This window comes from Camellia sinensis, chromosome 6 (genome assembly GCF_055761805.1).
Source record: "Camellia sinensis isolate YWXY chromosome 6, ASM5576180v1, whole genome shotgun sequence".
Taxonomy (NCBI): Eukaryota; Viridiplantae; Streptophyta; class Magnoliopsida; order Ericales; family Theaceae; genus Camellia; species Camellia sinensis.
Genome location: NC_138966.1, coordinates 112,399,738 through 112,413,996, shown reverse-complemented (window position 1 = coordinate 112,413,996; position 14,259 = coordinate 112,399,738). Strand labels below are relative to the sequence as shown.

Genomic DNA, 14,259 nt, shown 5'->3' with positions numbered 1-14,259 from the left:
ATGAAAACATTTTATAAAATTCTTACGATCGTGTTAGGTTTTTATTCTTGGCAACCCCGTTTGACAAAACTCCTTTAAGTTGTATTTGTTTTCGCACTTTTTATTTCAGTGAGGCTATGAGTTTTTAGATGCGAATCCAACCCGAATTGTGCCTTGCAGAGAAGTTTGTGATGTTAATACTTTCAAGATTACCACTTCGCTGATTATGACAGGGATTAAGCTTCCTGGTCAGCTTGAGGGGGTTGAGGGGCAGCGCCCCCGAAGAAAAATGCATTCAAAGTTGCCTGTCTGCTCGAGCGGACATTCCCCCGCTCGAGCGAAGAATGCTGAGTTCCAGAAGTTTGGTGAGTCTGCAAAAATACTGGAGTCCGTATTTTCACGCTCGAGCGTCTATTTCCCCGCTCAAGCGTACACCCTAGTGCGGAACATGTCATATAGAGTCCCCGCTCCAGCGTCAATTCCCACGCTCGAGCGGACCTCACGATTTCAGATTCTATAAATTCGCAAGTTGCTCCAAATCTAGGATTACTTCCCCCAGATCTTCTTCTTGGGTTCTAGGGTTTATATCTGGGGATATTTTGCTAGTTTTCTTTGATGTTTTGATTGAGTATTCAACTCATGGTTTAAAGAGTATATATCAAAGGATTATTTGTTTGTTCTACACAAAAGAGAGAGTTGTTCTTCGGTGGATTCTGAAGAATTTGAGCCTGAAGCTTTGGTGGATTCTGGAGTGACTCATCGTCAAGACAATTTCGAGGTGAAGATGGGGTTGGAAGAGACACATAGAGGTTGGTTCAATTTAGGCGTGGATTCGCTAGGTAATTGAGAGTATACCTGTGTAATTCCTTTATATCTTCTTAGTGGATTGTTTTGTAGCTATTGTCTGTGGTTTTTTTTTATCACAATTGGAGGTGTCCAATTGTGGTTTTTCCACGTAAAATCGTTGTGTTGATTTGTCTTGATTGTTTGATTGGGATTGTTGTTTACTGCTTAAAATTGATACATAATCACAAATCAACATCTAGGGGATTTCTAGATTTTTCAGATCGAAAACATTAACTTTTCAGAAACTTAATTAAATAATATTGTATTTTGATATTTACTTTTAAGACTTTCAAAATCTTAAGCAAATTTTTCATTTTTCCAAGCAACTTCACATTGATTTCACCGGATGATCTTTATAGCCTTCACAACTTAACTGACAGGTAACTGAAGATATTTTGTTTTATACATGTGGTTTGTTCTACCAAGCGGATTGCACAACAGCATAGATTCTATTTTGATTAATCTAAATTTTAATCTAGTTAGTTTTGTGTATAAATTATCAATGAATTTTTTTAAAATTAATTTAATAATCCTAAATTCTATCATTGTAAAAATTAAATAAATATATGCAGATAAGAGTCCATATGATAAACAATTTAATAAATCATTACAATTGAGCCCCTAGTCAACCTTAGTAACTCAACTGCAGTCAACTTTACCCAATTTTAGTGGATTGCACCAATCAATGTGTTCTAATTTCATATAGGGTGTTCGGGAGGACGATTAGGTTAAAACAGCTTATTAAAAGATAAAATAAGTTAAAATAGTCAATAAGACAAAATATCACATTCAATCCCTAATTATTTCATTTTTTTCTCACAACTATCAAATCAACTACAAAAAAAAGCCAACTAACTTCCCAAATGCAACTATTTTTGCACACTTAAATAGCTAAAAAATCAAATAATCAACTAAAATAGTCAACTTCCCAAACAAGTAAACACCAAACACAGATACTCTATTTAGTGTATTGAATCGAGAGAGAATGAAATGGAATAATGATTCCTTAGACTTTCCTATAAAATGATCATTCCTTTAAAATTGTGAAAGATGATTTCATTTGTTATGCATATATCATTATTTTTTTAGTCTAATCAAATATACGAATGAAAATTTTCATGGAATGATCATTCTAGTGAACTTTGCACACCAAAATAAAATACATATATCTCACAAATATAAAATATGTTAGGTTTGTGGACCTGATGAGTATTATGGCCCCTAAATCCAATTGGGGGCCCCAAGGGAAGCAGATCAAGGGGTTATCCAGCCGAATTACCCAATAGTGGGTCTCAAATTGATCCAATTAAAATTATAAAATAATATATAAATTATAAGAACTACAGGTATAATTTACCCAAGTAATAATATGCAAGTATTATATACCTACGATGAAATATAATATATGCCACATATGTACCTAGGTGGGGGAGTTGCTATATTGACAATTTTCAGAAGAATTTGCATGGGTGTTTTCTTCTCTAACTAATCTCATGTTTGTATTGTATTCTAAATTACTATGGATCTCATAGAATATTCTGCACATAGCTAGGAAGGACTATTCCCTTCTGGGTGTTAAGGTTAGATGGGTTATTGAAAATTGTTAAAGATTTATGTTAATGATTGATCCACTAAATTTGGGTTTGCCCAAATTATCCGAATTAGGTAAGTTAGACGATCGCTCGAATGACTACTGACGTCACCTTTGTCAACCAGTGTGTCAACTGGCATCCGCCCGGATGATCGGTATCCTTCTGGATGACCAACCGAATGACCTCTTGGATGACCGGTGTGTCAACCGACATACACAAATTCGAACAATTCGAGCAAGCCTAAATTCGGTAGATGTAGCATTACTATAAATATTTATGTTAATGATTCATCAATTTCCTGTTGTCAATATCTAATGGCATTTACAGTGTGTAATGTACAGAAAAATAAACAGGATAAATTATACTGACCATTTCTTAGATTTGAAAAAAATACAATATGTTTTATAAATTTTGCATAATTACTCTAATGTTCTTTTAGTGAGGCTAAAATACACAAATTTAATACATATGGCATGTAAGCATAGAAACAATAAATATATTTTAATGTAAAAGATATGATAATATTATTTTATTTTTTTCCCTATCTATATGACCAACAAATGATAGGTGAAATAAGCCAAATTTTACATAAATTAAAATATAAGAGATTAGAGCGCAAGCAAGTAAAATATAAGGAATTATTAGCGACAAGCAAGGCTATTCATTATTGTATATGATCGGACAATCAAGGGGTTCTGTGACTGAGTTTAAGGTTTTCATTAGACCCATAAACTAAAACACTTCAAAATGTTTAAGAAAAATTAGGCATTACAAATTGTTATGGTTGCCAATTGTCTGGATACATTTGTTGGCACAACCAGAGTAGACCATAGGTATATCAGTGTTCTTAATTTAGCTAAATCACACCCTTTTTAAGTACTAATCGTCTCATCAAGAAAAAACTGTGTTTTGGAGTGACAGAGTAGATCGAGAGAATCTATTGTGCATGCATATGCATCTGTCTCCAAACATAGCAACAAGGAAGGAGAGAGAATCCATAGTAGAGAATTTTTTTTTTTTTTTTTTTTTTTTTTTTGACGGCGTAGTAGAGAAATGGATACTCAATTCTTAGCCGCCAAATCCTTTATCATACAGATCAGTTGTCACTACGTCATGGCTATAGTACCTCATGTCCCCATTAAAGATCCTTAATAGTATTGTCTTGTGCCTTTGGGATCATTGGCTGCACCATGGATCTGTGCTATGGTTGCACCAGAGGTTCCATTTGGCACAAACGCATAGCCTTCGAATTGCCTAACTCCAGATGAATAGTCAAGCCCCTGCAAGAAGAATATCAGCATATAAATACATGATTTAGATATAACAAAAGACAAATGCATGCGTCACAGTAGGTGGTGGCCTGATTGTTAGGGGTTTACTCCTAAGTGGTTTGGTGGAGAGGAGCCTCTTTGAGGGAACACTTGTAGATCCCTCGCAAACCCCCAATGTTTCCAAACCCCTCTAGACCCCTCCTGTTTGGCTTTCTAATGGGTAAGGGCTCCTATGGTCACAGATAGGGTGACTACTATGCCGTCAATAAGATTGGGATCAAGACTCAACCCATATTGAGAAACATAAATTCATGCATGCAATATTAGTAAAGAAAGATAAATGAAAGGAAAAATTATGTCAGTAGTGTCAATACTTTGCTTCTTGTATCGATTTAGAGCCTATAGTTTCAATCAGTTTGATTTTTCCTAAATTTTTTAGTGTCAATTTAAGGATTATAGGCATTACAGCTCACGTGATATATTTGTATGAGCAAAATGGTGAATTCGTCACTGCCATCCATCCTCATAATCCTAAAGCCATGCAGGCAGAGGAATTTGGGCTTCTCCTAGATTTGAATTAAGAGGGAGGATTGGGGTGATCTAATGATGGGAGGGAAGGACCGAGAGTAGCTAGCCACGGGAAGAAGATAGGAGTTGGGTTTTAATTGAGTGAGCTAACTCGCTGAGCTGAGCACTGAATTTACAATTTTATTCTTGAAAATAGGCCATGTGTGATTTTAGTATGGTCCCTCAAGTATGAGTTGTGTCATTTTAGTCTCTAATTTGAAGTTGTATCAATTTAGTTCCCAATATATAAAAGTGTTTTAATTTTGTCCCCAATGTTTAAATTGTGTCAATCTAGTCCCTATTATATAAGATCAGATTGACACAATTTAAATATTGAGGACCAAAATAACATGAGATTTATATTTTGAGGACTAAAAATGTGATTAATCCAACAAAAAAACAAAACCTTTTGCTATCAATTGAATCATATTAACACAAAATAAAATATTAATGAACAAAATCGAATTGATTGAAATTATATAGGCCATTATTTATGTAATTTACCCATAATGAAATATAGAAAATAAGTACACAATTAAATATACTATAGAATTTTCCATATATATATATAAAAAATTTAAGTAGAGAGAGAGTACTAGTATGCGAATCTCGGTGCGGGGCGAACGCGGGGTCCCTGCGGTGGGTAATCCCTTGTCGTGCCTGTTGTGCCTAAAACGGCACCGTTTAATCTTTCTTTTTCTTTTTTTCATGTTTTGACTTTATTTTTTGGCATGATAAATTACACTTTGCCCTAAACTTGTAACCCTAAAATAAAAATAAATAAATTTTAAGAATTAAACCCCAAACCCTAAACTCCAAAATAAAAAAAATAAATTTTAACCTCAAACCCTAAACCCTAATCCCTAATCCCTAAACCATAAAATAAAAATAAAAAAAATTAAGAATTAAACCCTAAACCCTAAAATAAAAAAATAAATTTTAAGAATTAAACCCTAAATCCTAAAATAAAAATAATAAATTTTATCCCTAAACCCTAAAATAAAATAAAAAAAATTTAAGAATTAAACCCTAAAATAAAAAAATAAATAAATTTTAAGAACTAAATCCTAAACTCTAAACCCTAAAATAAATAAATAAATAAATTTTAAGAATTAAAGTAAAAAAGTGACCAACCAAAAAAAAAAAAAAAGAAACGGCATTTGGTTTGTCACTTTTTTACTTTAATTCTTAAAATTTATTTATTTTTTTATTGACCAACCAAAAAAAAAAAAAAAGAAATGGCATTTGGTTTGTCACTTTTTTACTTTAATTCTTAAACTTTTTTATTTTATTTTAGGGTTTAGGGATAAAATTTATTTATTTTTTATTTTACGGTTTAGGATTTAGGATTTAATTCTTAATTTTTTTTATTTTAGGGTTTAGGGATAAATTTTTTTTATTTTTATTTTAGGGTTTAATTCTTAAATTTTATTTTTTTATTTTAGGGTTTAGGATTTAGAGTTTAGGGTTTAATTCTTAAATTTTTTTATTTTTATTTTATAGTTTAGGGTTTAGGATTTAGGGTTTAATTCTTAAATTTTATTTTTTTTATTTTAGGGTTTAGGGTTTGGAGTTTATTTCTTAAAATTTATTTATTTTTATTTTAGGGTTTAAGGTTTAGGGCAAAGTGTAATTTATCATGCCAAAAAATAAAGCCAGAACATGAAAAATAAATAAATAAATAAATTAAACGGTGCCGTTCTAGGCACAGCAGGCACGGCAGGAGATTACCCACCGCAGGGACCCGTGTCCGTGCGGGGCTGGGTAGTACTATTGGGGTCATATGGCTTGTCATCACACAACAATGGATAGAAATTAGTCAGCAAGCCCACTAGAACCACAAGCACTACAACATGGGAAATGTAGAAAAAATTCATGTCTCTCTCTAATGGTGAGATGAGAACACTCAATGTAGGTGTGGATGCAAGTTTTTGTAACGAAAAAAGTTAGTTTAAAACATTGCTGGCGAAATTATTATGAAAATGTTAGGTCTTGGACATATGTTGTTTTTTAACAAAAAAAAACTAAAAAGAAAAATGGTTGACAGTATCTATAGGTAGGCATTTTGAATGATAAGGAGACAAATGAAAAAGAACAGAAAAACCTTAAATATTGTACACTCGGGTTTAAATAAGTATCACTTATACTGATACTGATACGTATAATGGTTATTTAGAACCATGTGTACAACTTGGATTGAAACACTTCTTCCTTTTCTATCTTCATTGGGATGCTTGTTTTCAAGAAATAGATTCTGAAAATTCAATCAAACGATATTTGAGAAAAAGTTTTAATATACTATTTAATGTAGTGTGAGTTGCACTCACAATAAATTTGATTCATATATTTTAAATTATGAATATCTTTTAAATACGTATCATTTGTTATTTAATTTAAAAATAAATAAATAACTTACAAATAGAATTTAGGGGATTAAAAACTGGAGTTTCCTTAACCAGCCACCAACCTATAGTTATCTTTAAAGTTCCATGCTTGAGGGAGAACAAGCAATCAAAGGTGCTCTGGCTTGCTATCTTGTTCTCTGTCACCAACTGGGATTGCTAGCCAGCTAAGTCAAATTGGAGGACCATTGTATGAGAATTTTTTTACTCATATTTATGGACAAGGGGGGTGGAATTTTGCATATATATATATATATATATATTATATATATAACTCAACAAGAATATCTAGTGGAATTTCTTGAAATCACAAGCTAAAATGGTAAATGATTTAATTTGAAATGAAAAGATCACAAAGTATCATATCATTTTGCATATAAATTTGTACGATGGAGTAGAGAGAGAAAGGGAAGAAGGGAAAGAAACAGAGTTAGGATGAGGTAAGTTTGTTTCTCTATTTTTTTACACCAGGTGAGGATGGACTCATTTTGAGCCTTTGGATGACATTCTGGATGTGGCCAACAAGGAGTTATCTATCCTCCCCTTACAAGGTGCACAGCATATCTATACATTTAATGATTTGGCTGTTACAAAATCATAGAGCACCACTCGTATCAAGTCTCTCTATAAGGTAGGTTAGTTTATGAAAATCAATGGTAATTTCATGGGTTCGAATCTTGCTAGTCCATCAGGACTGTCGAGAACAGATCAGAGGAGTTGGAATATGTATTAGAAGGGAACCTAGCTATATAATGCACGAGCGTTATTACATTCTCTACATCCCCAAAAGGCCATAAACTTAAATGTGGTAATTATGTTTCCAAAAAATGATCCTATTGCATGGTGAATTTAATGATTGAAACTATTTATGATGGTATTTAACCCCAAAAACATAAAAATTCAGACATTGCTCATTTGACAGGGAGTACATAAACCCATCCAAAATATTCTTCTCATTCGGGGCATTATCCATTCCGATAAAATTATTGTGTCAAAGTTATACAATTTGTATCAACAAACCAATCCCAAAACTAAATAAAATAGTCAACGCAACTTGGCTAGGTTTTCATCTAAACTGAAGTGGAATGCCTAGCCACTCATTGAGCCGTTTTCTTCAATAAGTGGAACCCTCTCTAAGTCTTTAAAAGAGACTTATATAGTCCTCCCCTAATTAGGTCTTAAAGGGAAAAATAAATGCCAAATTAACTAAAAGTAGTGAGTAGATTGTTGCCACACTCACTCGGGCAAAAAAATGCTGAGAGCTAATTCTGTTTCTGCTCCCCTCGCCCAGGCAGAAAAGTGCTGAAACTTAATTTTCCTTCTTGGTCTTGTAACCCAATTGGCACTCTATCATCAAGGCTCCACAAACTTCTGAAAAACTCCATTTAAAGAACTATCCCACCATAAGTTCAACTACAAAAAAAAACATATAAGTGGAATAATTAAGCCAAGTAACAATGACTTGAGACTTAGCAAATGCAAGTCCTCGAGCAAAGTAAAAAGAACAAAAAAAAAAAAAACTATCATAGGCCACTTCGTCGGACTCACAACTGCAGTTAGCACGTGTAACAAGTCTTCAAACTACAAGGTTATTCCTAGTGGCCGAGTTATAATCTCGTGAGGATTTGCAATGAATTTACACACAAAATTCATCCATGTCAGTCTCTCACCACAAAATACATATTCAATGAAGACTCTAAATTCAAGCAACGCCTCAACTCCCACACAACCAATACACACATCAATTGAGTTCAAACACAATTCTCATTCATGAACACAGTTAAGCAATTGAACAATTCACTATCTCCGACACTGCAAGTCAAGTTCTCTACCATGTATAATCAGATAGTAAGATATCATAAGTGCCTTTGGTGTAAACTGAACGTTCACATAAAGATGTGGCCCCAACTTAATCCTTGAACACATATCACCAAATCCCATAACCCCATCAAATTTCATGTTCATCAGTGAATCAAGCTTTTTGTTGCACTTACGATCCTTTGTCACGTTAATTGCATCACTATGCTTGAATGTGGGTAGTGCAATGCTTGGGTCCCTTGTGCTTTCTAAATAACCCATGTATCAAGCTTTGGACCAGTGACTCCCAAACCAGTTAAACATCCCTACGGCTTAAATAGGCTACAGACTCAAGCTAACCTCGGATTACATTCTTTCTAAGACACTCACGGTTTGACACGAATACTCATTGCTTATTGAGGCAAGATACCTGGTTACTAAGTAAAGAGCTCAGTAAGACAAGCAAGCACATGCACAAGTTTAATTCCTTGATTTTTTTTCATTGATTCCACATCAATGCAATTCACATTATAATTAACTTGATCACAATGTCCACATGGCATCCAACTCATTACGTCAATGACATATCAAAGAGACGACACAAATAACCCAAAGAAGAGAATAAGAGATATCACCTCGAGTATGGCCAATACAAATATGCAAGAAAAAGGAAGACGGATATCCCCCCCAACTGAAATTGGCGTGAACCTGCAACTAGATAAGCAGCTGATATGCACCAAAAAGAGATGGATCACGATACAATATATATATATATATATAAAACCAGAAAGTCTATATGCATCCAAAAGTTAGCTGCAAGTCTTAAGAACAACAACAGACTATGAGATTCAGACCATGCCACTCGCACACAACACTCACACCCTAGGAGGACGTTGCTGGGCATCAAGAATAGCCTGCAAAAGAGACCGTAGATCTAACATATCCTGCTGATACTGGGATCTGAACTCCAAAAAGTCTTGTTGAGACTGAGTACGCTAAGCAATGATGTCCTGCCGTAGACCACGAATTTCTGACACAGTTTTGCTCATACTGCTTGGAGGTCATCTGAAAAGGTGCAGGGGCAGGTTCCACTGGAATAGGCACAGGAGGAGGGGCAGGCTGTCAATTTGTCCGAGTTCGAGGCATAGACTGAACACTAGCAGTCCAACAAGACTTACCATACATGCCAACAGGCTCGTTAACAACAATCTCATCCGTATCTATCGGGAAACCCTGATCTGGCAACAGTTTAGTAATCAAACTTGGAAAAGGAAGCACCCAACTCTCACTCCTCTGTGTCTGAGTAACCACAAGTCCCTTATGAAGCTTGTCCATCTCGGCCCAAATTAAGTCAGGCACGGACACCCAATACCCTTTCTCGATCTTATACAAGGCTTTCAAGTAATGCCCCCGACGCTCATCCTCATGGCCACTCAGAAACACAAAATGAAAAATTGAGTCAATCAACCACATCTGCGGAGGAAGGTGCACACGACAGGTGGACTGGCGGTCAGAACCGAAGTGACCCTTGAACATATCATTGACTATTGCTTCAGGGGAGAGATCACCATGTAGATCCTGGTAGGGGCCTTCTTCCAATAGACACAAGTCTTCACAATCAAGGGCCTGTTGAATGTCAGAGCTGGTAACCTGAACACAGACCCCATCAAGAACAGTGCACAAAACATTGGGGAACCTATACTGCTTGTGCATATTTTGATAAAAAAGGCGAACCAAACATGGGTACACCTTCAAAAAAATCCCAAACAAGCCCACCAACTTGCACCTTTCTAGTTCCTCCACTGCCCATTTGGTGTCTTCATTATGGCCAAAGAATTCGTCAATTGCAAAAACAGTTGGAAGAGCTAAGCCCTTGGTTTTCCATGCATTCTTGGGTTGTTCTTTATACCCTGTCCGCATTTGATTACGCTTCTTGGTTCAGGTAGAAGAGATAGCATCCCTAGCCAGTTTCTTGTTGGTCCCTCTGGTCATTATTGCAGCTGCAATAGCCACCTAACAAATTAGTGGTGTCAACATCAAGTGAGAAGGTAGATTAATGCCAAGAATAAAGAGTTAAAAGTGCACTGTCATGGGCAACCAATATCAAGTTCAAGCACACACCAACAAAAATGAGAATTGCTTAGAAGAGATCATGTGAAAATGAACACACAAAGCCAAGTGATATCAAGCACAGGGGCAATTCCCACATATATTCAAAGCACAAACTAACAGTAGCTGGAAATAACCCCACCCCAAAACCATATCCACAGAGAACCAATCAGACACCACACAAAATTTCAACTCACTCAACTAGGCATCATATAGAGGGCAGAGAGTAAAACCTAACAACAAGTGAACAACGAACCACCAATCCAATGCATAAAATCGGAGCATCAAAGAGAAAGGCAACCACCAAGACTTACCAAAGGAGAGTGACAGTGAAACAGGGGGATCGACTGATGGAGATGGAGAGAGGGCCTGGAATCCGGTTGAGGGTTCACCGGCTAGATCCTTTATTTATTTATTTAATTCCTTGGCTCTACAACTGCCCAACAAGTATGCTTAAATAGTTGGGTTACATTATATTACTTGCATAAGACTCTCATTTCATGCATAAAATGTTTATGTTGGTTGGTAATCACCATTTTACCCTTAACCGATAAACAAATTATTTAAGATTTATGAAATTTAGCCATACACTGGTGTCTTTGGACAATTAGATGAATTCAATATGAAGACACATATCTACACCCGACACCTACCCAAATACAAATACAGCTGGCATTTTTCTAAATATTCGGAGGCAGACACATAACGGGACACGTTGAATAAATATATATATATACATGCATCTATATAATAAGGGAGAGTGGTTTTTGAAATCTGATGGGACTGTTATCCTTTGTGAAAATGTGAACCCTTGGATTGATTCAATCCAACAGCTAAAAAATGTCCAAGAAACAAATTATATTTCAATGGTGGATTTACAATGGTGATTCAATCCTACGATGTTCAAGAGAAGAGTTTCTTTGGTGTTCAAGAGAAGAGTTTCTTTTGTTTTGATTCAAGAGGAGATCTCATTCAAGAGCAGATCTCTTCTTCCCTTCCATCTCTCTCTCTCTCTCTCTCTCTCTCTCTCTCTCTCTCTCTCTCTCTCTCTCATTCAAGAGCAGATCGGCGACTTCGCAGATGGAGAGTTTGTTGGGTGCTAGCCTTGCTAGATCGGTAGGTCCAAATCGGTGAGGTTCACTATATTTGTTCATCTCCAAATTTTTTTGGCGCTTCACATACCATCCCTTTGTTTTCTTTGTGTGTATATATATTGAAGCCACAGAGATCATCCCTTTATGTATATATATTGAAGAGTTTGTTGAATACTTGAATTTGTTGAATACTTGAACAAGAATGGCATCATTCAAAAAGGTCAGTTGAATGACTGGAGCCAGAAATGCTGATGTTGTGGTGTATGATATGATGAAGTGTGTCCGATTTAGTATGATTCTGATGAGTTGTTTTACCCCATGATTGAATCTCTTTTATGTTCAAACCAGAAATATGTTGAAATACTGGGTGGTGTTTCTTCTTCAGTGATGGGATTATTGATTTTGATTATATGAATTTTCATAAAACTTTCTAATTTAGAGTTTAATATGAATAGATTTGATTTTGGAGCTCATTGGGTTTCAGAAGCATTAACTGGTGTTATGAATGGGATAGCAATTTTGCTAAACTACCTATTGAGTTTTGAAAATGCATATTCTTCCAAACATGATTTCCATGGAATAGCTTTACAATTAGTTGCACCGAAAAGTTCTCTATTTTGCTTAAGTTTAAAAACCCAAAAACCCAATGTGAATATTTATGTAATTTCTATTCTGTCACTAATCTGCATTGAAAGCTTTTATTATCTATATTTAAGTTTCAAACTTCATTTTTGAGTAATGTGTAGTAATATATGGAGAAGTATTAATTTGGGGTAATTGCACTGTAGTGGAATTCAGAAAAAAAATAATAATAATAATAATATTCATGAAAAAAATTACAATTTTAATTATTAATATTTATAAAGTTTCTAATTGATTTTGTAATTATTGATTTTGATTTTGATTATATTGATTTTGATGGGATTATTGACTTTGATTATTGATTTTGATTATATAAATGCTAGGGTACATGCTGCTCTATTTGGTGCAGTTTATGGGGTTAATTATAAACTGAAAAAAATATATATATTGAGAAAGAAAGGGATACTTTATTTTAGTCTCTGTTTTCATCCCTTTGTTTTTTTTCTTTGAAGCCACAGAGATCATCAATTGAAGAGTTGGTTGCACTTTTTATATATTGATTACAGATTTTTACCAATTTTTTTCTTTGTTTTTTTTTTTTCTGTAAGTATTGTTTTCCTTTAATTTTGGGTGCACTTTTATGGATTTTTGTTTACACACATATATGAAGATTTTTACCTATACAGATAATATATACCCACATATATGAAGAGTTGGTTGGGTTTTTGAGTATCGTTTATTTTTATTTTTCTTACTTTGATTTAGTAGGAATTTGTGGGTTTTCTAAGTTTAGGCTTAAGCTACAATGATGTTGGTATAGAATTGTTGGTTTTCTAAATTCTATACCTTTCAGATTCTATACGGCATAGAATTGTTAGCAAAATTCTAGAATTGTTGGTTTTCAAATTATATATTATTCTTTTTTTTTTTTTTGGACAAATAAACAAACTTTATTAATATGATGTGCACCCTTTTAAGAGTGGACATTATTAATTTCCCCTAATCTATGAGAAATCAATACATGATAAATCAATATTTAGCCAAGAGAATGCATTAAAAATATATATATAGTGCAAATAAACTATGGGTTTGTTGGGTGCTCTGTTCTGCAAATTAAAAGTAATACTCTCATCTCTTTCTTAATAGATTATTGTGTGTACATATATTAATTACAATTTTTTTTTTCTTTGAAGCCATAGAGACCATCAATTGATCATTAGTGGAATAGAGAAAGAACGATTCCCAAAATCAAATTGTGAGTATTGTTTTTCCTTAATTTTCTATATGCTTGTAGGATTTTGGGTATACTTTTATGGATTTTGGATATACACACATATATGAAGAGTTGGTTGGGTTCCACGAAACCCATTTACTTTGATTTAGTAAGAATTTGTAGGGCTATTGTATTGATTTACTCTATTGAATGTTTGTTGTGCCATTACTATCGTTTGGTTGTTACTAAAATGTTCGATAACCATTCTATCTTCCTTGCTTATTAAGTGCTTGATAAAATGTTTCAATGGAATTTACACACACACAAATTGACTTTAACACACACCACAAACATTGGCAATCTTCATCATAAAAATTCATAACTATCTTATGATGTGCATCCTTTTCTTTTTTTGTCTTTTTTTTTTGACAAATAAACAAACTTTATTAATGTGATGTGCATCCTTTTAAGAGTGGTGATCAAGGTAATAATAAAGGTAATAGTAACATTCTAATGTATTTAGCAAAATAATAATAATAATAATAATAACATTCTAATGATTTGACTGATGAAGGTAATAATAACATTCTGAGAAACTTGCATCCTTGTGGGCAGTTTGGAAGTTGATTTCAATAATTTTTGACTTCCATGATTCTTTGATTTTGAAGACCAACACATGCTCTACATAGTTGATTTGTGGTGATTCTCTCTCTCTCTCTCTCTCTCTCTCTCTCTCTCTAGATTAATGGGTTCAATAACTTTTTCGTGGTGAGCACCCAAACTTAGATTTTTAGATATATTTTTCAT

At 34.1% G+C, this 14,259-nt stretch overlaps 1 protein-coding gene and 1 long non-coding RNA gene across 2 annotated transcripts in view; both read right to left on the bottom strand.

Moving 5' to 3' along the window:
• LOC145793502 (citrate-binding protein-like) overlaps window positions 1-14,259 on the bottom strand; it is a 134,275-nt gene that overhangs the window by 24,553 nt on the left and 95,463 nt on the right. The window lies entirely within an intron of this gene.
• LOC145792835 (uncharacterized) lies at window positions 7,366-11,072 on the bottom strand. The gene is made up of 3 exons (XR_014332838.1): window positions 10,878-11,072; window positions 9,090-10,454; window positions 7,366-8,070 (listed from the first exon to the last, which is right to left on the bottom strand). It is a non-coding gene; the product is annotated as an uncharacterized LOC145792835 (long non-coding RNA).